The sequence below is a fragment of the Cucurbita moschata genome, unplaced genomic scaffold (assembly GCF_002738365.1).
Source record: "Cucurbita moschata cultivar Rifu unplaced genomic scaffold, Cmos_1.0 Cmo_Scf00104, whole genome shotgun sequence".
NCBI lineage: Eukaryota > Viridiplantae > Streptophyta > Magnoliopsida > Cucurbitales > Cucurbitaceae > Cucurbita > Cucurbita moschata.
The window spans coordinates 305,970-314,861 of NW_019268620.1; the positions used below are offsets into that span (position 1 = coordinate 305,970).

General features: G+C 34.1%; 3 non-coding genes across 3 annotated transcripts; 1 reads left to right on the forward strand and 2 right to left on the reverse strand.

Moving 5' to 3' along the window:
• The first annotated feature begins 258 nt into the window (after nt 1-258).
• Nucleotides 259-331, forward strand: TRNAF-AAA. The gene has a single exon. It is a non-coding gene; the product is annotated as a tRNA-Phe (tRNA).
• A 6,850-nt stretch (nt 332-7,181) lies between these two features.
• Nucleotides 7,182-7,253, reverse strand: TRNAP-UGG. The gene has a single exon. It is a non-coding gene; the product is annotated as a tRNA-Pro (tRNA).
• A 994-nt stretch (nt 7,254-8,247) lies between these two features.
• Nucleotides 8,248-8,319, reverse strand: TRNAP-AGG. Its single transcript has one exon. It is a non-coding gene; the product is annotated as a tRNA-Pro (tRNA).
• Between the last annotated feature and the right edge of the window lie 573 nt (nt 8,320-8,892).

Consider the following 8,892-nt stretch of genomic DNA (forward strand, 5'->3'; position numbering starts at 1 on the left):
TCTTTCTAAAATTTCAATTAATTAGCCGAAATACCTTTACTTAAAAACTTTCATTTTTAATGTTAGCGGGGATAGCTCAGTTTGGTGAGCGTCAGATTTAAGATTTGAAGGTTATGTGTTCGATCTCCACGTTCACCGCACCTGTTTCTATTTGCATAACCTGACTATTCAATAAAAAAAATTAGTCATTATTTCTTGTTAAAATCTCAATGAATCAGCGAAAATATATTTACTGATGACTTTTCATTTCTACTGATTGCGGGGATAGCTTAGTTGGGAGAGCGTTAAACTAAAGATCTAAAGGTCACGTGTTCGATCCACGTTCACTGCACTTAGTTCATCGCACCTGATTTCTTTTTTTCTTTTTTCCCTTTTTTCAATGAATTAGCAACTTACTACTTCTTTTTTTCTTTTTTCCCTTTTTTCAATGAATTAGCACTACTTACTATCTTATCTAAATTTAGATGATTTCTTTTTTTCCTTTTTTTTAGATGACTTAGAACAATAAAATTGATGTTCCCTTATCTAAATTTAGATGATTTCCTTTTTTCCTTTTTTTAGATGACTTAGAACAATAAAATTGATGTTCCCGTAGAATCGTCAATACATTCTACTTTCAATGTTGCGTAGAATCGTCAATACATTCTACTTTCAATGTTGCTATGCTGAGTCCTTTTGATGTAGGTGATGATTTTTCTAATTCGAGGACGAATCCTAAAGAGGGGGATGATGATAAGAATCACGGTGTAGATTCTACTTTCAATGTTGCTGAGTTGAGTCCTTTTGATGTAGGTGATGATTTTTTCTGATTCGAGGACGAATCCTTTTGAAGAGTGGGATGATGATAAGAATCATGGTGTTCAAACTGGACCTATTACACAACCAAAGGCCAAGAAGATTCAACCAGCATTCATACTTCATCTACAAAATTGGATAGGCTAGGTTCAACCATCATTTCATGTGTTACAAGCTGATTCGTTTGAGTCAAGACCATTTGGAGATTCAAAAGTAAATATTTGCACGGTTGAAGTAGTGGATGAAGTTGCAAGCATCATTTCATGAGTGGTTGATCCAAATCTTGTTTCTCAATCTTGGATCTCATTATCTAATTGTAGCTTTATCCCTTGGTTGATCCAAATTTTGTATAAGAAAGGAGTTAATTTCTTTAATACAAGGGTTCTTGCTTCTACAAAAGCTTGACTCATTGGGCTGAAGATTACGGTTGGTCTATCATCCTTCAACGGGATCTTCTATCCCCATGACTTGCTCTGATGCGGTCATTTTTCTAACGCCGATGACACATCCAGTTGTCGAGATTGGTAATGTGAGTTTGTAACCCATCCATTGAGGTTCTTGGAATGATTCTATAGCTTATCATTTCCATGTTGGGAGTTGGATCATGGGTCTTGGGTGAAGGAATCCTTGATTTACCGCCTTTCGAGTTGAAGGAAGTGTCATAAGGCTAATTTTTTTTCAATTTTTTTGATTTTTTTTAGTGATTTTATTTCAATTTTGTCAAACTCAATCAAGTTCTCATTTCGAGGTGTGAGATTGTGTGGCTCTTTCTTCAAAAGAGTCAATATCAAATGTTAGGTCTTTGATTGGCAACCCATCTAGGGGAGCGTCGATTGCATCGATTCCATGAACGATCTTCCCATGAGTTTATGGTGCATGACCCATTTTTTATACCATTCACCTTCAAGCACTACCATAGTTTTGCATCGTCCATGAGATGCATTGAGGCTAACGTAACTCTCAGGTCGTACGAGAAAGTTCTTCTAGCCCTCAACTCTCAGGTCGTATGATAGAGTTCTTAGAGCTACCGCGACATTTCGAGGTGTTCGATCGTGTGGCTTTTTCTTCAAAAGAGTCAACATCAAACGTCAGGTCTTTAATTGGCAACCCATCAAGGGGAGCGTCGATTGCATCAATTCCATCAACAGTCTTCCCATGAGTTTATGGTGCATGACCCATTTTTTATATCATCCACCTTCGAGCGCCACCGTCCATGAGATGCATTGTGACCAACGTAACTCTTAGGTCCTATGAGCAAGTTCCTGTAACTTTCAAGTATTGTTCAACGTCAAAAATAAAGTTTTTTTAATTTCTTAGCATCCTGGTTCCAATTTAAGGGTTCTCTACAACCCTCCTTGTCAAAATAGTTGGTAATGTAACATTCTTGAGTTATTCCGAACTTGCTCCGCTTCATGCCTTCCTAGGCATCATGAACATGCCTAAGCCTTGAACTAGGATATGATTTTTTGTTTCGTTTTTCAGGAACTAAACCTTAGAGGTTGTCATGTCATGCATAGTATTTTAACCATGAAAACTCTTCCGAAGTATCATTTCATTTTCTCCCCATGAGTGCATAGGTGGCGTTGTCATAATCGTGGCATCCTACTAGCAAATCGTTGTGTAGGGCATCTCATTGGTAATGTAACATTCTTGAGTTATTCCGAACTTGCCTCGCTTCATGCCTTCCAAGGCATCATGAACATGTCTAAGCCTTGAACTAGGATATGATTTCTTGTTTCGTTTTTCAGGAACTAAACCTTAGAGGTTGTCATGTCATGCATCGTATTTTAACCATGAAAACTCTTCCGAAGTAACATTTCATTTTCTCCCCATGAGTGCATAGGTGGCGTTGTCATAATCGTGGCATCCTGCTAGCAAATCGTTGTGCAGGGCATCTCATTTAGGTGAGGGAGATAATAAGTTCATCATGGAATCCTGCTATGTTACATATACCATAGCATCCCACCTAAAGAGAAATAGGGTCAACCTTGGAACTTATAAGTTCTTAGGAATAGCCCAGCATGATATTGTGCAGCGTAGTAGCTATTAGAGACCAAGGGTACATCTGGGGAATCTATTATTTCAGGGATACCACTTTAGTTATCCTAAGAGGTAAAGTTATATGGATCGTGATGAGCATTTTCTCCCATATCTTGGTTTCGCTAACTAAAGTTTTTCAATAACTCCCAAACTTCATTACCTTATATAACCTCACGGGATAAGGATTCATACAACATTTCATAAAATAAGATCTACTTAGAAAACCCGAGAAAAGGTCAAATTTTGATTTGACTTGGACAGTTCAGTTGAACTGGCCGTATCATCGTTTTCTTCCTCTGAACAGGAAGAAGATGCGCATATTTTCGCATCGCCGCTATCTGAAACTCGGCCTGTACAGCCACATTTACAACATTTCTCTCCTCGATTTCTTCGTGAAACTTAAAGATGGATGTTACAAGAAAGGGCTAGGGATTTATTTGATAACTTCTCGTGGATCGTAGCCTAAGATATTCGCTACCAAAGTTCATCCAAAATCTTATTTATCGCTGGAGATAAAACAAAGGATTTCTTATTGGGTAGCGGATTCTAGGGGTTTCAAGGCCTTATTTCTTCATTCAACCTCTTTCATATCCTATCTTCAGGCTAAAGGAATTGGTTGGGATGAACGTCTTTGAGTGTAGGACCTTAATTTCCAGAAATCGTTCTCGGTATGCAACTCACTCGAAATGCCAGATTTTCGATCTCGTGGGTAGCTTATTCTACGACGTTTCAGCTCTCGAATTTGGAAGAAATCTTAGAGTAGGAAACCCACAATCTAAACGCTTATTGCCTTCGATTGGGGGATCGATCTTTCTCGATTCTTATTCCGTATTGTTGCTCCTACTTCAGACTTTATAGGAGGAGCTTAAACCGACATTTAAAGCTCCAGAATCTTCGTTATTTAGAGATCAAACTTTCTGGATAATTGTTTGGAGGTATCAACTTCGATGATAGCCTTACCGACCTTGGCTTTGAATACTAGTCGTTTGATGTGATGATCCGTGCGTGTTCGTTCTAGATCATATCAAATTTTGGAGGGATCCGATAGTTGAGATTTGAGTTCGAAAGATTTTGCTCGGATGGTCACAGTAGATGCTCTTATTCCAATTATAGTGGCATTTTTGTAATTATCCATTCTTCCAGTGGTATTTTGGTAATTTGCCACTTTTTGAATATTTGATTATTATTTTTCTAAAAAAATCCATAATTTTTCTACAAATTTCTCATAGCTCTTTTTTTTATTTTATTTTATCATTTTTTGCTTATTTTGAATCTTGAGATTCCTTATTACAAATCTAGAAAGATTCTTGATAATTGATAGAATGACTTTTTTGCCCTTTTGATTTACTTTTTCCTTTCCAGTCCTTTTCAAAAGGCCTTTAACTCCTTGAAATCACTTGTTGGGGTACACGAGTGACTTGACTAAGTCCTTTGTGCTTGCTTAATCCTTTAATTTTTTTTCCTTTCGATCCTTTGGGTCTTTCATGAGCAGCTTATTCTTATGGGAGATGATTTTCTTCATTTTTGGGGTGTTACATATACATATTCGTTACAAACACAAAATAAGAAGCAGACTCAAAAGAAGAACAAAAAATACTAGATTAAAAACAGAGCTTAGTCCATGGCCCACACTCCAAAGTCCACTCATCCAAGCCCAACTCTTAGTTACTTGAAAAAAAATGATAAACATGGAGTGAGTAAACTTAGTAAGTAGCCTACTAGTAGGTTCTTAATCGCGACCTTAAGCTAGGATATTACTTCTTGTTATGTTTTCGGGATCTTATACTGATCTTCAAAACCTTCCCCTAAAATAACCTTCAATTTTCTCCCCATCTATCTTTTTTTTAAACACTTTTGAAAGTTAAAGACTAGTTTTGAAGTTTTTTTTTTTTTTTTTGAAAATTCAACTATTTTTTTTTAAATAATTATGATTTTTTTTTTATAGATAAATTGCAAAGTTCAATGGTATTTTTTATTAATATAGATTATAATTTTAAAAAAATACAAATTTTTGTTGATTAAGTTAATATTAATTTAGTATTCTTTTTAATTAATGTATCATTGTCATATTCGTGTCCTAGATTTTTAAGAATGACATTACCATATCTATTTGGTAACATATTTATGTCTAGTATGTATATCTCTTTTTTTGTTTTTTTTTTTTTTTACTTTGAGATTTTTTGCTTTTATAAATAGATATCTTCACGAAAATAAGTTTAATTTATGTTGAGATGAAGAATAAAAATTGACACTTAATGACGTTGATACTTGGGATTTGATTCCTCTTAGTGTGAAGCTTGGATCTGGCAATTACTTGGGTAGAGAATGTGTTTCACTTAAAATTCACTCAAGAGAAAATAATCAAATAACAAACCATATTTGAGGGAGGATAATTGTTTTTTTTTTTTTAATCTTTGAGAAATAAGAAAGAATAAAAATTAAAACATGGCATGAATGACATCTTGTTGAATTTGTGTTTTGTTCTCGTATATAAAAAAAAAAAAAAAAAAATCTTATATATTTTTAGATATAATTTAAGATTACCTATTTAATAAAACTTCGTCCAAACTTCTACTCATATATTTAATTATTATTTGTATACAATTGTTAATATGTAAGAAAATACACGTACAAAATGTTTATACTATTGGTAACACACTAGTCTTGGTTGTTTGACTAAAACAATGCAACCATTGTCCAAACTAAAGAATTTGATTCGAAGCTATCTCCTAATAGAGGGAGGCTCAATTAGACTTTGTTGTAAAATTCGACCATATCAATTTGAATAGCGTTCTCCAACTATAAATATTGAACTCCAAAGTATTCACGAGCAAAGTAAGTTTGTTGAAACTATCTATAAAAGTGTTCCAAAGTGAGTCGTGGAGAAGATTTGCCTTAAATTTTAGTTCCAATTAAGGATGTCAATGATGAAGAAGTACAAGCTGTTAGAAGGTTTGCCGTGGAAAATTTCAGAGGTGGTAGATATAATTTAATTTACAAGCGTGTGGTGAATGGTCTTTTCAGTCCCATATAGGCTTTGACCCCAAATTTTATATTATTGTGATAGAAGCTATAAATGACAATAATACTCATTGGTCAGATATTGCAATTGTGAAGAAGGTCCGTCATATGCATTGGACGCTACCGCCATCCTATAAGCTCTTATCTTTTGTGGAGTTCATCAAATTCCCTCTCCATAAGTAGCAGTATAACTACTAGATTGCTTTCTTTACTTACAATAAGTCCTCAATCTATATGTGCTTGTTGGACATTACTCTCTTTTATCTATAAAAATGGCATAGGCATAATGATATAATAATCTTTATATAAGTATCTTTCCTCTCTCTATATGTGCTAGTGGTACATTACTCTCTTTTATTTATAAAAATGGCATAGCCATAATGATATAATAATCCTTATATAAGTATCTTTGGGCGCATCTTTCTTAAAAGGATTGTGACGACAGTGGACAACATGCCTGCCTTCCTAACCACGGATGGACTACGGGGCTTTGCACTTTGACCCCTGAAAATACCACATCAAGGTGATATGGCTCTCTGAAACTTCTTCATCGGTTATTTCGGCGCATCTTCCTTAAAAGGATTGTGACAATCGATGACCTATTTGACTTAAAAGTTCCTAGAAAGAATACAGTTCTAGGATTGTGACAAGATAAGAATGAACTCATAAGATGGGCGGTCAGGGAAGCGATTTCATTTGTGTTATCCGCCAAGAAAATTATCAAGGAATTCTCTATACACGGCTGAGAGATGACCGTATTGTTGCACATCCTGAATAAAGTACCGTAGGCAAGCGAAGCTTTTGTAAATGAAAGCGTGTAGAACTCAGATCCATTTTCTCTTCGATTCGTAAACTTCAGATCTGATCTTCCGTAAACTTCAGATCTGATCTTCCTTTCGTTTCTTGGTGACTGAGAGAGAATTTAGGCCAGACGTGCATCCGATTCGGTCAACAATAAGGTACAAAGCTCGCTTTCGAGATTGCGTATACGCGAAAAGAGCTCGCTTTCGACTTTCTCCTCGGCGTTTTGTGCTCGGTTTTAGTTCAGGAAAGGGTCTGATCTCTTTCATTGGAGCACATTGATGCCGAAGGAGTCTTCGAAACTGGTGAAGAGGCTATGATGACTTCAGGCTATTCAAATAGCATGACCGATACCATAAAGAAAGGGTATCTGGGCGCATCTTTCTTAAAAGGATTCTGACAAGAGACGACCTATTTGATTGAAAAGTCCACGCATTCCTTTGGGTTGGAACCATTGATAACTAAACTATTTTGTTTTTTTTGTTTTTTTTTTTCTTTCAAAATTGTCCTTTTTTTCTTTTAGAGGGGCATTTCAAGAATCGAACTTGAGACCTCTTACACCCAAAGCAAGAATCATACCACTAGACCAAATGCCCTTATTATGGGCTATATATTAAGTTGTTCATGGAATGTATCATCATTATTTCATTTATTTTCTTTGTTAATGAAATCCATGAGCAATTATTATTATATCTTTTAGATCTCGACCGCTGTTAAATTATTTACATAGGGTTTGCGATAATTACTATGGAGAGAAGAACTGTTAAATTATTTACATAGGGTTTGCGATAATTACTATAGAGAGAAGAAAAAAGAATAATTACATAGGGTTTGCGATAATTACTATAGAGAGAAGAAAAAAGAATAATTACATAGGGTTTGCGATAATTACTATAGAAAGAAGAAAAAAGAATAATGAAATAGGGTTTGCGATAATTACTATAGAGAGAAGAAAAAAGAATAATTACATAGGTTTTGCGATAATTACTATAGAGAGATGTAAAAATTACTATAGAGAGAAGAAAAAAGAATAATGAAATAGGGTTTGCGATAATTACTATAGAGAGAAGAAAAAAGAATAATTACATAGGTTTTGCGATAATTACTATAGAGAGATGTAAAAATTACTATAGAGAGAAGAAAAAAGAATAATGAAATAGGGTTTGCGATAATTACTATAGAGAGAAGAAAAAAGAATAATTACATAGGTTTTGCGATAATTACTATAGAGAGAAGAAAAAAGAATAATGAAATAGGGTTTGCGATAATTACTATAGAGAGAAGAAAAAAGAATAATTACATAGGTTTTGCGATAATTACTATAGAGAGAATAAAAATTACTATAAAGAGAAGAAAAAAGAATAATTAAATAGAGTTTGCGGTAATTACTATAGAGAGAAGATTTGCGATAATTACTATAGAGAGAAGTAAAAATTACTATAGAGTGAAGAAAAAAGAATAATTACATATGTGGAGTTTGCGATAATTACTATAGAGAGAAGAAAAAAGAATAATTACATATGTGGAGTACACAAGTAAATGATATTAAAAGGGTTGGTGCTGCTGCTCATCTTGTGAGAAAAGAAGATAGGGGCATTCCGAGAATTGAACTCGGGACCTCTCACACCCTAAGCGAGAATAATACCACTAGACCAAATGCCCTTTCTAACAAAAATGCAACATTTTTAACTCCTACTCAATATATTTTTTTCTCTCAAGTTTGAAATCTATTTTCTTGAGCGGTTGTTGGACTATAAAATAAAAAGTTGATGGTCTAGTATTTTACTTGTAAGGCATGTAATGTTGAATTGTTCTAATATGCAAGTGTTATGGAATAAACTACAACCCAAAAAATTTGTTTCTTAGCATAATATGAATTTAGTTGCAGAGTTATTAGGAATAAGATGGAGAAAGAAATTTTCTTTAAAATAATAAACAGACCCAAGTTCATCGTTGTTGTTGTTTAATTGTGATTTTGCAAAAAGCTTAACTAATATGAAATATCAAGGTAAATCAATAATATATCCTACCCGTCATTCAAGATGACAATAAAATGGAGTTAAATTGAACGCAGTTTTAGTTTCATGTCTAGCATAATTGTATTAATGATATTAAAGAGAACTTCGTGTTTTATTAGAAGAGACCAACTTCCTTTAAGATACTAGGAATTTAAACTACTTCCATTGTAATTTCAATCACTCCACAATGATTACAAATTTAGGGTTGGCTAATTGG